The sequence below is a fragment of the Gymnoscopelus microlampas genome, assembly GCF_963454915.1.
Source record: "Gymnoscopelus microlampas genome assembly, chromosome: 12".
Lineage (NCBI taxonomy): Eukaryota > Metazoa > Chordata > Actinopteri > Myctophiformes > Myctophidae > Gymnoscopelus > Gymnoscopelus microlampas.
In genome coordinates, this window is record NC_139949.1 from 48,352,100 (window position 1) to 48,367,949 (window position 15,850).

Consider the following 15,850-nt stretch of genomic DNA (forward strand, 5'->3'; position numbering starts at 1 on the left):
AATACTTGGATCTGAGATGTAATGGAGTAGAGGTCAAATAATGGAAATACTCAAGTAAAGTACAAATGCCACACAATTGTACTTAAGTACAGTACTTAATAAGTAAAGGTAGTTAGTTACTTTCCACCACTGATCAACAATAATAAACCTGTTCGTCTTACCACAGTTATGTCGACAAGGGAGTCTGGATGTTACCAACACCAGCGTAATGCATACAGCCTGCTTGTGAATCACCCTCGTTAATGACAGAGTTTATATAGAGCTGTGGTGATTGGTTGATTACCTGGCTGCACACACCCACTCACAGGTGAGAACCATGATGCAATAAGTGGCTTTCCTATTTACTTTTGACTTTTGTTTTAATCCAAAGCCTCATCTTAACCTTTTCAGGCCGTGACCCCCCCAAAATAATCTCATTTGAACTGGGGACCCCCCACCCTGACAAGCACTTGGAATTGTAGGAGTTGAGGCATTACATTTAGTTTGTCTATAGGTTCCACAGATGAATATCGTGAAAATAGCCAATCTACAAGCTATGATCAAATAGAATATGCTATAACATATTGAAAATCAAGCATTTCTGGTAAAAGAAATACTGACAAGACACGCTGTTTCTATAATTATTCACTTAAAGGTGGTCTTAAAAAGTAATGAAATTGTGGCTTTAAAAATGTGCAGATATCCTGTATACCAGTGGTTTTCAAACTTTTTCATGTCATGGACCCCCATTTGAAAAGATATGCCAGGGACCCCCATAAGAGAAGATTTTTAAGGCTCTTGCAGTGATTTTCAACCATTTTAATTTCAAGGACCCCCAGTTTGACATGCATTAGGTCTACGGACCTCCATTTAATGGCATTTCTATGCCTGGGACCCCAATTCACATTGTAAAATCAATGTTAGATTTAACTCTGAGAGTGTACAAATGGAACCAAATGGACCCGTTAGGGTCCATTTGGTTCCATTTGTACGCTCTCAGAGTTAGACCCATAAGGGTCCATTTGGTTCCTACCCATCATTTAGCTGGGGACCCCCTGGAACCCCCTCAAGTACCCCTGGGGGTCCCCGGACCCCACTTTGAGAACCAATGCTGTATACACTTCTACTGCATGTTATGGTTTGTTTACTGAGTGAGAAAACAATTATGTTGCACATTAAGCTAATCATCTGGGGACTCAGTTGTATAAAAATATCCTGTTATATTTTTATAGATTCTGCCAGGTCCCGGAAAAGACGCGCTGTGATTGGCCAGTAGTCAGAAAGCTTGCCTTAACCAAAATGGCGCCCGAGATACAGACGGCTATAGGAGGAGTCTATACCTTTATATGTCTATGCACTGGTCCATCTCCTATTGATGAGAGGTGAGGCGACAGGTGGAGGTGCTGGTGGAGGTTGGTGTGGTGGGAGGGGTGTGTAGATCTGCTATTTTCAGAGCGCAACACCCGAGCGCAACCAAACATAAAATGACTTGTCTTTTAGTTCTACTGGATCTCTTCTCCACCAGTCCCTCACTAACATTTTAGTCTAGTCTTTATTTGTTGACGAAATTGTCAGTATGTTTAGTCTTACTTTTAGATCATCTTAGTTTGATTGTTATTTAGTTTTCATATAGTTCATCAGTGATAAAAGGTAGTCGACGAACATTTTTCGTCATAGTTTTAGTCGACGAAATCAACACTGGTTGCATTGCTGAATTGGAAGGTGTTTTTAATACAGTTTTAATCACCACACATCATACAAAAGTTCAGTTCACAAGAATTATTCAGACAATTCAGTGAAAAATACCCCGAAACAAACTGTATGCTGGTGTTGGGGAGAAACCACATCCTTGACTCGGGTTTCCTTACGCACACAACATTACAAAAACAGGTCATCGACATTAAAAAAGGCAAAGGTTAAAAATCCTAACAGGAGTTGTTACTCGACAAAACTCGCAGAATCAGAAACTTCACCTTGTAACGTCGGTTTGTTCTTGTAAAGTAGTGCGTCTTTATATGAAAACCCAAATCCAGCCCAACAGCCTTAAAGGGCTAGTTCAGTTCACCCCCTCCCCCCCCCCCCCCCCCTTCCCCCCAAAATGACTTTTGACTTTTCATCAGGCAGATGAACTACATGACCCCGAGTCTCTGGACGTGTTAGATGAGATGTGACAGAATCCGAGGAGAATCCAGGATTAGAGCCATGCAGCCCTGTACTACTGCCCCAGTCAGTACACACAGAAAAAAAAAGGTTCTTTGGTTCTTTAAAATGGTTCTTTAAAACCCTATATGGTTCTTTGAAGAACCATCACCTGCTAAAGAACCATTTTATATAGCAAATGGTTCTTTAGATTCTTAAATGGTTCTTTAAAACGCTATATGGTTCTTTGAAGAACCATCACCTAATAGAGAACCATTTTATAGAGCAAATGGTTCTCCAGATTCCTCATATGGTTCTCAAGATTTAAAAGGTTCAAGGAAGGGGGAATTATTTTCCAAACCATTTTATATTACAAATAGTTCTTCATATTCCTCATATGGTTCTATGGGATTTGAAAGGTTCTTATTGGTAGGGGATTTTGCAACTGTAAATTATAACCTGTATAAAACAATGACAAATTATTATTTTAGTAGACGCTCTTATTTCAGAGTTATTCACAAAAAGCAAGGGTAATACATCAAATGCATTACATGGAGATTGTAGTTTTAGGATAGGTAACCCGAGAGTCTATTGTCAGTCTAATCATATTATATAATATGGGGGGAAACAAGCCTTATCTCTGATGTCAAATTCAGCCTTAACCACCCTGCTGAAAAAAACAGCACAAACCAGCTTATGAAGGTTGCTGGTTTTAGCTGGTATGAGCTGGTCTTGGCTGGTCTTAAGCTGGTTTAGATGGCATACCAGGCTGGACAAGCTGGTCAGGCTGGTCAGGCTGGTTTGCCAGTGTAGTTGGTTAGCTGGTCACTAAGCTGGATTCTGCTGGTCTTTGCTGGTCAGCCAGCTGGCTGGCTGGACTGACCAGCAAAGCCAAGCTGGTAGCTGGTCTTTGCTGGTCAAATGGGTGGACTACCCAGCAAAGACCAGCTTAGCAGCTGGTAAAGTTTGGTTAGATCAGTGGTTCTCAACATGTGGATCGGGACTCCCAGGGGGGTCCCCACGTGATTTGGGGGTGGTCCCCAGATGACAGTGAAGTGACAATTTAAGGACCTTTAAGACCTGTTTAGTACCCAAAAAAAACCCACCATTACTGCATCAAAAGCTATATCAACAAACTATACTATAAAAACATTGAAAATAGCAGATCTACAAGCTCACAACACCTTCCTTGCGAGGCGTTGTGAGCTTGAAGATCTGCTATTTTCACAATAGAGTCAAACAAACGTAAATGCATCAACTCCTACATTCCAAGTGCTTATCAGGGTGGGGGGTCCCCAGCTCAAATATGATTATATAAAAATCTAAAATATATAATATAATATAATATTATATATAATATTTAAAAAAAAATATTCCATCAATTAATAAAAAAAAACAGCAGATCTACAAGAGTTGTGAGCTTGCAGATCTGCTATTATAGTTTGGATCCCGGGGAGACATCTTACCTGCCATTAGACTGTGAAGATTTTCACAGTCTAATGGTCTAATTGCCCCCCCCCCCCCAGTATATACAGTATATTTTACATTACATCTTGTTGCATTCGACGCGTTGTGAGCTTTGTGATCTGTTTTTACAGAGAAGTGGGCCCTTTATGGGCCCTGAGTAGTGTTGCCATATCTGCTTATTATAAGCGACTTTGGGCTTGTTTTTCTGTAAAGTTGCTCGTAAATATTAGTGAAATATTTCACTTATTCTTTTTGAAAATAGCAGATCTACAAGCTTACAATGCGTTGCAAATGCGACGCACTGTGAGCTTGTAGATAAAGCTCTATAAACCTATGTAGGTGTCGCTTCTTTTGGGCTTAATTGTTTTCACAGACCTGGCTGCTTATTTCTCTCACAAAATCTGGCAACAATGTCTCAGCTGGCTCGCGACCCTTGAACTCTATGCTCCCGACCGCTCGCGACGCGCGGGGAGAATGAACGCTGTCTCGAGTCAAGCTGCCTGCTCTCACTTCATAGAAAGTTAAATCAATTGCATTGCTTTAGATTCATAAAAAATAATTATAAACCGGCTTCAGAGAAGATAAAAGAAAGAAGAAGAAGCGGCGGACATTTTAGGTGAGTGTTGACACACAGAAATACTGTTTATGTAGGCTTTTTAGCCTACTATTACTGACTGTATTTATAAGTGCGTAGGCTGCTGTGTTCTAAGTCAATCACAAGTCATGACCCAACATTGTTTAGTTATATAATGTGTCTTGATAAAGGGATTATGACAATAATTACAAGAAATTACAGTGGGAATATACAATATAATTTTTAATATAGGCCACTATCTGTACTGCTTGCCTGTGTGCTGCTCAAAACTAAATTCAAAATCTGGCGTGTGTGTGTGTGTGTGTGTGTGTGTGTGTGTGTGTGTGTGTGGCTTTCAGTGATGAAGCTACAGAGTGTTTTAATATCCTGTGAACTCTGAACATTAATGATTCGCTTGTCTGTCTGTCTGTCTGTCTGTCTGTCTGTCTGTCTGTCTGTCTGTGTGTCTGTGTGTGTGTGTGTGTGTGTGTGTGTGTGTGTGTGTGTGTGTTATTATTACACATTTCTTTGGCTGCAGTGGCCAAAACGAATGGTTTGCAGGCAGCCCTACTAAAACAGAAAAAGGAACCCAAGAAGAGAGAACCATTATGTGTTATGCCCCCCCCCCCCCCTCCCCTCCCACAAAGAAAAGAAAACAGTTTGAAGGTAAAGTGATATTGTTTTGTGTAATATTAAAGTAATCATTGCTTCAAACTGTTCAGTAACAGGGGTCTCCCAGACTCTTCACCTCTTTAGTAAGCCGAAAATGCATTTCCAGGAATACCAAATTTAATCAGAACTCTGGATACAGGATAAATAAGTGCAATTGGAAGTGATGACACAAAGAAGTGGGCATGCAACATTGGAACAGGAACACTTAACATTGAAGCTAATGAATAGGTACTCTCTCCTGAAATTGGCAACCCATCTGAAACTGAATTGTCTACTTATTAAAGAGATTGAGAGACCCCTGCTTATTAAGACCGGGAACGCATCTGTGTCATTTTTTTTTATTTCTTTGGCCATTCAAAAACTTGGCCATTTCTTTGGCCATTCAAAAACAGCAGATCTACAAGCTCATAGCGCGGCACTCGGTGTCACGCTATGAGCTTGTAGATTGCTATTTTTGAAAATCTTTGAATATATATTTTTTAAAGCGAACATTTGTACCTCAAATCTTTTTCCTTTTATTTTCAAAAAACTTTTAGGATTTAGAGAACATTTTTAGAATCGGCCTCAGGTCTTAATGGGTTAAAGCTGCACTATGTAACTTTCCTCTTCTCCCCCGGATTTGAACCCGGTTTCCTGAGCAAGTGCTTTTACCATTGAGCTAATAGAGCGTGCCAACGACTCGTCACCATGGGGCGCGTGGCATAGTAGCTGCAGACATACTTGAGGGGGGCAATGTTAAGTCAACCTGTTTTATACCCCTCAAAGATGTCCGCCGCTACCAAATGACACTTGTTGACGCCCCCTTCAGGATTTTTGGCACGCTCTATAGAGCCTGCCTGCTTGCTCAGGTGATACATTGAACCTTGACCATCAGATCAAAATTCATGTCAGATCCTGTGTCTAGGTGAGACATGACCTTTGACACTAAATGTCTCAATAGAAGAGCAGGCGAGACGAAATGCAACCACCCCAATTGTATAAGTTATATAGTATTATTTGTATTAACATACTCTAACATACAGATTGTATAAGTTATTGTATTAATATACTCTACGATACAGATTGCATAAAATTACATTTTATTCCACTTTAAAGGTAGGGTAAGTGATTTTCTTTGGTTAAAATAAGTGTTAAATAGCTCTATACTCTGATAGTATTCATTGCTATAGAGTGTTTGTTCAGTAAAAGGAGTCTCCTCGTCTCTCCAGCTCTTTATAAAACAGAAAATGCATTTTTGTTTCAGTTTCAGTTTCATTTCCAATGTTATCCAATAAGGATAGAGAATTCAGTCAGGATACAGATTAAACAAGTGAAATTGGAAGTGATGACACTAAGAAATGAGCAGACAAAATTGGAACTGGAACACTATAAAAATGAAGCTTAAAAATGGGTACTTTCTCCTGATTGGCTGAGATATTGTCACCTACCAAAAAAATGTATTTTCTGTTTATTAAAGAGCTGGAGAGACGGGGAGACTCCTGTTACTGAACAAACACTCTATAGCAATGATTACTATCAGAATATAGTGCTTTAACCTTTTAACAAAATACTTTTTGTTTTAACAAAAAAATATCACTTACCCTACCTTTAACTTTATAACAAAAAATATCTTGTTTTATCCAAAATATATCACTTGCACTACCTTTAGACTCTGACTCGTCTGAATATGGTGGAGATGCTGCTGTACCCCAAGCTATCCACGACGAAATGTCAAGTACAGTCGTACCCAGAAGAAGGCCAAAGAGTTGGAGCTGGACCTACAGCACCTTAAAACTAAGTAAGCAATGACTAATTTTAACGAAACAGTTGCATGAGGTTGCTCTTCTCAAGTATATATCTATATGTTGGTTAATTGTTCTCATGTTCTTTTTTACTTAGATCTTGACCACAAATGTTAAAAAAAACATTATATAGAAAGCATGTTATATGGAGTGGACAGATGCTAGGTTCATTATTAAACTGTTATCCTACTAACGCATACATCAATTCATTTGTTTTTTCTTTTTTTTCTCCGTACCCTGTTCATGCTTTAAGATGCAACAAATTAGAGATTGCAAAACAGAAACTGGAGGAAGGGCCCCAATATAGCTCTGCAGCAAAGCCTGACATCCCTGCTGCAGATAAGCAAACCAGTGACAGCATAGGTGTGTTTAGACAGTCATACTGTTCTACGGAAAATGGTGACAATGTGTACAATATAAGTACTGTGATACTGCCAAAAGGAGCTTAAATGTGATTCTCTACATTTTCAGTTGCAACTTCCTCCATTTCCTCTTCCCCCCGAGTCAGACGATTTGGCATCGACACCTGGGATGTTTGACACCAACGGTGACAAGGTATTGAAGAAACATACTGTGTAGGACAGTGGTTCATAAAAGTGGGGTCCCCAGTAGACTAGGCAGAATTTCAGAAAATGTGCTTGTATAAAATGCTGAAGGCATTTCGTGTTTATTTTTGGTATACAACATTTCTAGGGGTATTAAGGGGTGCTGAATCCAAATCTGCTGTATACCCAGCGCAAAAATGTCAATTAAGGCCTCAAAATTGAGAAATTCAACATGGCCGCCAGCGCCAGGACCTCTTTCCAAAAAAACAGGTGCTAAACCCACATTCTTTATTCTACTGACATGAAACTTTGCACAGAACATCTGCACTTATGGGGGAAGAAAGTAGGAATATAGCTGGGGTGCAACCATGAGAGTAACAGGGTGTTTTTGACTGTCTAACTGTAATCTTTGTATAGGCGAGGATACAAAAATGACATTTCTTCAGTGTTTGCAGGAATACTACAGCAATTTGGTAATAACTGTACAGTGTTGGACACCAACATTGGAATCCCCCAAGTCTTAGCTTTCTTCAGGTACCAAGTTTATGCCAGTAGCCCTTATAAGTCTGGATATATAAGCATTTTAGTGTAAGCATGCTGTTTTATAGTAGGGTCCGAAAGTGAGGTTCTGTGACCATCCTTTGGCAAGTATGTTTTTACGATTGATTTGACCTCTATGGACCCTTTAGAAAAGATTTAGCCCCCAGGTCCCTCCCAAAAATCCCGGCATTTTTTGCTAGACAGCCAAATTCAAAATGGCGCCCGGCGCCATCTCTAAAAATTAACTTTTGATCTGGATGACCTAGAATCATGTATGAAGGCACTTTTCCATACAAGTCAACCATGAGGATTCCAAATCTGACACAATTTTAATTGTCAGACCTCGTTTTGACTCCGAAATTCAAGATGGCCGACATCCAGTACAGTAAAAACTTATACCCAGGGGGCAATGAACCAGATGGGCTAGAAATAAAAACTTGGTGTCTATTTCATGGTTTCAGAGCATGAGAAACTCAATGGAATACTTATCTTTATGATTGGGTGTGTCTGGACCTTTAATTTGCATATTTCCAAGATGGACGCCACGCAAAAATGAGTTTTACTTTGACTTTTACAGTGACAGCTGACTGTTATGGCAAAAAGTCTGCTTTTTAAGTAATATGAACACATTTGGTCAGTTTGAGCTTTAATTTATATGTTGTCAATATGGCAGACCCACACCATGAGTCTGGTCAGAGTCGTGTAATCCGGGATGCAGAGATGGTAGTCAAGGCAGCAGTGGAGACTAACCCTTTTACAGTGAGCACATCATCCATGATCAACATATCTACAGGACAGTGTGCTGATTCCACATCCACAGTCAAGGACGACTTGATGAGTGTGAAAGAACTGGGTCTGAAGGCACTGTGTGAGTCACTGTCCAGTGAACAGAAGAAGACAAGAATAATGAAGCTTAACACTTTCTACACTCAAAACACAAAATCTAAACAAGCTAAGGGGAAAACCTCAGCACCTGGCAAGAGCAATGAAATGACTGCCCTCCTGCGCATGACCCTAATCATAGCCAGTGGTGGAGAACTCAACCTTGTTGACTTTATAGGCAACCACGAGTGCAGTGACTTCCCCCCTTCCCTCTTCCAGGAAGATGGCAGGATGAGAACAGGTACCAAGGCAAGCCTTGTGAAGGTCCTGAAAGAGGAGCCCAAAGTTGCATGTATCCCTGACCTGCCTACAGAAGACAGAAAAACAGCAGTAGTTATTGATGCCATGTATGCCATGCGCCATTGGTCGTTCCTGAAAGGTGAAGCATTTGGAACAATCGCTGAACGATACCAACGTCTGCTGTTGAATGATGTGCCTGCTGGCACAGAGATCATTCACTTCTGTTTTGACCGGTACTGTGGACCTAGTCTTAAGACAGCTGAGCAAGAACACAGATATGCTTGACCAAAACCTACCAAAGAATATGAAGTCAGTATGCATTACACAGCTCCAGATCCTCAGGAGTTTTTTGCTGTGTCAGCTAACAAGGCAAACCTATTGAGTTTCCTCTGTGACGAATGGTGTGAAAATGAGAAACTTAAGTCGGCCCTTGGTCCAACACATCTTTACCTGGGTGGGGGGTTTAAAGAAGAGACAAGGAGTGTGGTGATCAAGGAGGGGTCTATTGAAGATGTCCCTGCACTAGAATCCACACAACAGGAGGCTGATACAAGAATAATACTCCACACCCTGTACAGTGTCCAGAATGACAAAGTTGACAGAGTTGTCAGAATCAGAATCAGAAGACTTTATTGCCATGACATGTGAACATGTTAGGAATTTCATTTGGTACAGCGGAGCACAGTTTACAACAGACAGAAACAACACTCCCCAACACCACAGCAGCCATGGGCGGCGCTGTCATCCATGCCAATGACACAGACATCATCATCATGTGCCTTTACTATGCAGCAACCCATCTCCAATGCCTTCCAGAGCTGTGGGTGAGAACAGAGCAAAATTCATACCTTCCTATCCATCAAATGGTATCAGCACTGGGTCTCGCACAGTGTCGTGCCCTGCCCTTTATCCATAGTTTAAGTGGCAGAGATACTGTACCACCAGCTATCCCTTCCCTTCATGCGTCTGGATCTCTGCACTTGAGGAGTTTGGTGAAAACTCTTATGATTCCCTCTCAGATGACGTCCATCAATCAGGCACGAGACCTCACAATTGCTGTATATACATCCAAAGCGGACCACCAGGAGGATTTTGACCTGAGTAAGCTTAGAGTGTACAAGTTCCTCAATAATAGATCAACCCTCTTAAAGCTGCTGCCCCCGACAGATAATTCCTTTGACCTGCACCTGAGAAGAGCTGTTCTAGCAACCATAATAGATAAATGTGCACATATCGCCAAGCCGGATATTCCTTCTTTCACAGAGTATGGATGTTCTCTCAGTGCTAGCAATGCAGTCCCCCTTGCATCTACCGAGCCAGCCTGGCCTGTGTCAATGAACAAGGCAATATCATGCAGCTGTATCAAAGGCTGCCAGAAAAACTGTTCCCGTGCAAAGAAGGCAATTCCATTCTACTTAGGATGCCGTTGCCAGGGACTGGAGACACGATGCAGCAGGATCAGTGCAACATGACAACAGTGACAGTGAATAGCATTGTACCATAGTATCATTGGCTTTAGAAGCAGGCAAGACTGAACCATAGAGGTCAAAATGAACCTTTTGTAGGCAACCTCAACTCCGCTTTTACTCTATTTGTCACTAAGTAGTCTATCTTTTGTTATGTTACTTGAATGCATACCACTATGTTAATTTGTATAGCCCTAAAGTTGAAGTTTTTGGCAAGTCTTGGAGTGTGCATGTGTCTGTTTATATTGTATTTAGTTTATTAAAATGATACATAAGGTACATTGTGGGCTTTTTCTCCGATTTTTCTCTGCAATCATCCCCACAACTATAGATCTATAAATCAATAAATGGAAAATGTAATACCATACATTATTTATGACTGCAGCCATATTGACAACATATAAATTAAAGCGCAAACTGACCAAATGTGTTCATATTGCTTAAAAAGCAGACTTTTTGCCATAACAGTAAGCTGTCACTGTAAAAGTCATAGTAAAACTCATTTTCGCATGGCGTCCATCTTGGAAATATGCAAATTAAAGGTCCAGACACACCCAATCATAAAGATAAGTATTCCATTGAGTTTCTCATGCTCTGAAACCATGAAATAGACACCAAGTTTTTATTTCTAGCCCATCTGGTTCTTTGCCCCCTGGGTATAAGTTTTTACTGTACTGGATGTCGGCCATCTTGAATTTCGGAGTCAAAACGAGGTCTGACAATTAAAATTGTGTCAGATTTGGAATCCTCATGGTTGACTTGTATGGAAAAGTGCCTTCATACATGATTCTAGGTCATCCAGATCAAAAGTTAATTTTTAGAGATGGCGCCGGGCGCCATTTTGAATTTGGCTGTCTAGCAAAAAATGCCGGGATTTTTGGGAGGGACCTGGGGGCTAAATCTTTTCTAAAGGGTCCATAGAGGTCAAATCAATCGTAAAAACATACTTGCCAAAGGATGGTCACAGAACCTCACTTTCGGACCCTACTATAAAACAGCATGCTTACACTAAAATGCTTATATATCCAGACTTATAAGGGCTACTGGCATAAACTTGGTACCTGAAGAAAGCTAAGACTTGGGGGATTCCAATGTTGGTGTCCAACACTGTACAGTTATTACCAAATTGCTGTAGTATTCCTGCAAACACTGAAGAAATGTCATTTTTGTATCCTCGCCTATACAAAGATTACAGTTAGACAGTCAAAAACACCCTGTTACTCTCATGGTTGCACCCCAGCTATATTCCTACTTTCTTCCCCCATAAGTGCAGATGTTCTGTGCAAAGTTTCATGTCAGTAGAATAAAGAATGTGGGTTTAGCACCTGTTTTTTTGGAAAGAGGTCCTGGCGCTGGCGGCCATGTTGAATTTCTCAATTTTGAGGCCTTAATTGACATTTTTGCGCTGGGTATACAGCAGATTTGGATTCAGCACCCCTTAATACCCCTAGAAATATTGTATACCAAAAATAAACACGAAATGCCTTCGGGGTTATGCTTCTCTGAAAATTGACCCTGTCTACAGGGGGTTCCACAGTGTCCCCAGCTAAATAAGAAACAGTTAAGCACAAAAGCACTATTTCAAAAATAGGCAACGGGTCATGATGCATCGTGAGCTTGTAGATCAGCTAGGTTTTGCTATTTCTGAACTATTTTTGAACAGTTTTGCCTATAGATACACACGGAGATAGACGGGAACGCCCATTCGATTTTGGCTCGGGGGAAAACACAACGATCTGCCTCATAGAGTTACATCATACACGATCGTTTGGATAACTTTCAGTGCTATTTTATGGACGATAGAAACATTGTCAGCCAAGAAAAAATCCATCAGAAGGACAGCTGGAACACAACTTGACTGACTTATTTTTAAGATATATGTGACTAAAAAGACCAAACATTGACAATCTATGAGCTCACAGCGCGTCGGAACGCGACACGTTGTAACTGTGAGCTAGATTGGCAATGTTTGGTTTATGTTCCCCCCAGAATACGTAAACTGGGGTTCATGTGGTTTATCACTGATCAGATTATCCTTATATTTTATTGCATTAGTCAAGTTTCAGCACAAGCACCACCGAGACCGGAGATGTTTCCCTCTTTACATCTCCGTCTGAATACTAAAACACTCGCCCCAAAACACAGTCGCCCCGGGGCAAACCCGCCGGTATTCACCTGGTATTCCTAAACATAACCTCAGTAAAACTATGTCTAACCCTGAACTTATTTCAAACCGTAATACAGATGCAAGAATACAAGAACCGCTGGTCGGTGGAAATGGGGGCGAGCGTGTTTTGGGGCGAGTTTTCTGGTTACCACCCGTCTCCCTCCGTGTTGCCAAACATGTTTACATATGCACACATTGCACAGTGTTTAATCGCCTGGTAGAGACACTATTACAAGATATGATCAATTAAACTTACCATTATATCGAAACCAAACAGCCATTAAGTCATCAATAATGTTTATAGTGAATTTGAAGTACAATTTAGAGACTGTTTTGTGAACGGCACGTACCGACACCATTATCATTTGGCGACATGCATCATTTGATATCATGCAGGATTTACACACTGCTTTAGCTCCGTGTTCATTGCCAGATTAACAATTGTGTTTTCTGTAGGTTTTTAAACGAGGATAGGTTAGGGTTTGGCTTGTTTTGTGTGTAAATCGCTGCATGTTGCGTTTCCAAACTGTAATGGCGTCGATGTCTCCTGTACTAGGAATTCACTAAAACGTGTTCTATAAACATCATTGATGAATGAATGACTTTTGCTTTTTGATATTATGATAAGTTTAATTGATCATATCTATAGAAAATGTAATAGTGTCTCTTACCAGGCGATTAAATCAGATAACCTCGGGCCATTGTGTTGTGTTGGATCCTCTGTCCAGTCAGGACAACATTCCAATCGGACTCTTGTTTAATTTGCTAATGTAACGTTCCTTGTCGAGTGGCAGCAAGGTTCTGTGCCTGTGATCTGGCAAGCCATGACGCCTGCTTTCTAAATTGGTATACTTTTACAGCATGTGAGTTTGAAAACCCCACATCCCTCTGTCTATACCAGCTGTAAACCTCACATCCCTCTGTCTATACCAGCTGTAAACCCCACATCCCTCTGTCTATACCAGCTGGGGGAAATTTGTGTTTTCCCCGAGCGCGCCTCCGCCTCCGTAGGTACGGCCCACTGATGATGACACTACGCCGTGTGGATGTATGGCATGCACAAAATAGGGATGCATGGCACAAAGGGTTATTTCACTACTGTTTTACCAGCTAGTATGTAATCCAATGACATTGTACTGTATAATAATTACTTTAACTCTCCCCACCTACAGTATAGACAGTTGTAGAATTCTGTACTAAATTTAATCCAACAATTAACATCTTCTCTATTGGAGGTCCATGGCACCAACTCTTTTCCAAATAGGGTCCACATTTGGGGGTCCTTGACATGAAAATGTAATTTCTTTACAGTGGACTGTTTGAAGTGTGCCTGCTTTTGTCCAAAATGAAAGTTCTGTGTTTTCATTTCTAAAACATGTCTTGTTTTCTTCTGTTTCAGGTCCACATTGGCTCTGGTGTGTGGCTCCAAAAGGAGATCTGGAAGATGGTGGCAGCAAACACCAAGGACTCCCTGTTCATGAATGAGCTTGCTGTTGCCATTTGGGGGACAAGAACCCTGAAGACCATGAGCCTTACAGACAAAGAATGCCCCCACTAGCCCCCCAAAAGTTTCTAAAGATTTAAATCTAAATGTGTTAAGTTCATGTTTAATGTTCAAATATGGAGATATGTGGGCTTATTTATTAATAAATTCAAATGATAAAATCTTGTGTCCATCTTTTCCAGTAAATCTAATATATTTTAATGTGTAATGAAACATTTATTATCCAAAGAACCTTTTTTTCCTGAAGAACCATTATAAAACGGTTCTTTATTGAACCAATTGGATCCTCAAAGAACCACTTTAGAAAAGGTTCTTCAGAGAACCATTTTTTTACATGGTTCTTTGAGGAACCAGAAACGGTTCCTCAAAGAACCATTTTTTGATGGTTCTTTAATGCACCTTTAATGGTTCCTTATTGAACCATTCGAATAAATGGTTCTTTAAAGAACCTTAGTGTAAAAGGTTCTTTCTGGAACCAAATATGGTTCTTCTATGGAATCACTCTGAAGAACCATTTTTGGTTCCAGATCGAACCGTTATTTTTCTGTGTGTAGGGAGGAGATGTGGCGCTGTGTACGACCCGTCTCATGGTTGTTTGGTAGATGTTAAAGAGATGATGGCTCCCATGAATGAGGCACGGTTACGTTTCGGTCGGTCTGAACCGGGCCTGGAGACCCTGGATGTTGAGTGGCTGCAGTGGTAAAAAAAACAAGTAATCACATTTTTTGCTTAAGTAAAAGTATATCAATGCTGCAATGTAGAAATATTCTTGTTACAAGTTAAAAGTCCGGAATTAAAAATGTACTTGACTAAAAGTATTGGTATCAAAATATACTTAGAGTACAAAAGTAGAACGTACTCATTATGCAGAATATCCTATTTCACCTAGTTTTCAAATATAAAAATCTTTTGAAAATAGCAGATCTATAAGCTTGCATCGCATTGTGAGCTGACAGACAGAGAGACAGACATAGGGCTGAAGTGGTTAATGCATGTTTGTTTTTATAATAATCTAAAGCGCTAAAGTAACTAGAGTTTTCAAATAATAGTAGAGTAAAAGCACAATATTTGAGATTTAGTAGAGTAGAAGCAACATTTTTGAAAATACTCCAGGAAAGAAAATCTAAATAAATTGGACTCGAGTACAGTACTTGAGTAAAATGTACTGAATTACTTTGTGGTGTAAAGTAACTTTGCAACATGATCATAGCAACAAAAGATACAGAGTAAATATGGGCATCAGTCACTCTTACTTCAGACAGTTTGTTTGCAGTGGGTGTGGCTTGAAGGGCTGCTCTGGACTCGCCGACTAAACAAAGGAGAAACACATTTATGTTACAATTTTATCACAACTTTTGATCGAAACTTATATTAACAGTTGTGCAAACTACAGAGGTACAGTTATACAATAATGCTAAAAGGATAACACAGAGAACCTGAGGGCTTGTTTCCATTGTGGTCCCCCATGTATTCAATTCATCAAGATAATACTATACAAGAAATACTGCATACATGTTCATCTTGTTTGACTGTGAGTCATTACTTAAGGTGTACCCTTTGAATAAAGTTTCTGCCACAGACTTCAGTTGTAGGGTCACTGTCCTGTGTGAACATTTCCATATTCAGAATTTAAATTTTACTCCATATGTAATGTATGCATCTGGAGTAAAAAAAAAAAAAAGTACAATACTTGGATCTGAGATGTAATGGAGTAGAGGTCAAATAATGGAAATACTCAAGTAAAGTACAAATACCACACAATTGTACTTAAGTACAGTACTTAATAAGTAAAGGTAGTTAGTTACTTTCCACCACTGATCAACAATAATAAACCAGTTTGTCTTACCACAGTTATGTCGACAAGGGAGTCTGACTCTGGATGTTCCCAACACCA

At 40.1% G+C, this 15,850-nt stretch overlaps 1 long non-coding RNA gene across 1 annotated transcript; it reads left to right on the plus strand.

The window, feature by feature from the left end:
* The first annotated feature begins 4,060 nt into the window (after positions 1-4,060).
* On the plus strand, positions 4,061-14,110 carry LOC311057759. Its single transcript, XR_014602004.1, has 6 exons — positions 4,061-4,201; positions 4,698-4,825; positions 6,480-6,608; positions 6,866-6,975; positions 7,084-7,167; positions 13,852-14,110. It is a non-coding gene; the product is annotated as an uncharacterized lncRNA (long non-coding RNA).
* Positions 14,111-15,850: the final 1,740 nt, after the last annotated feature.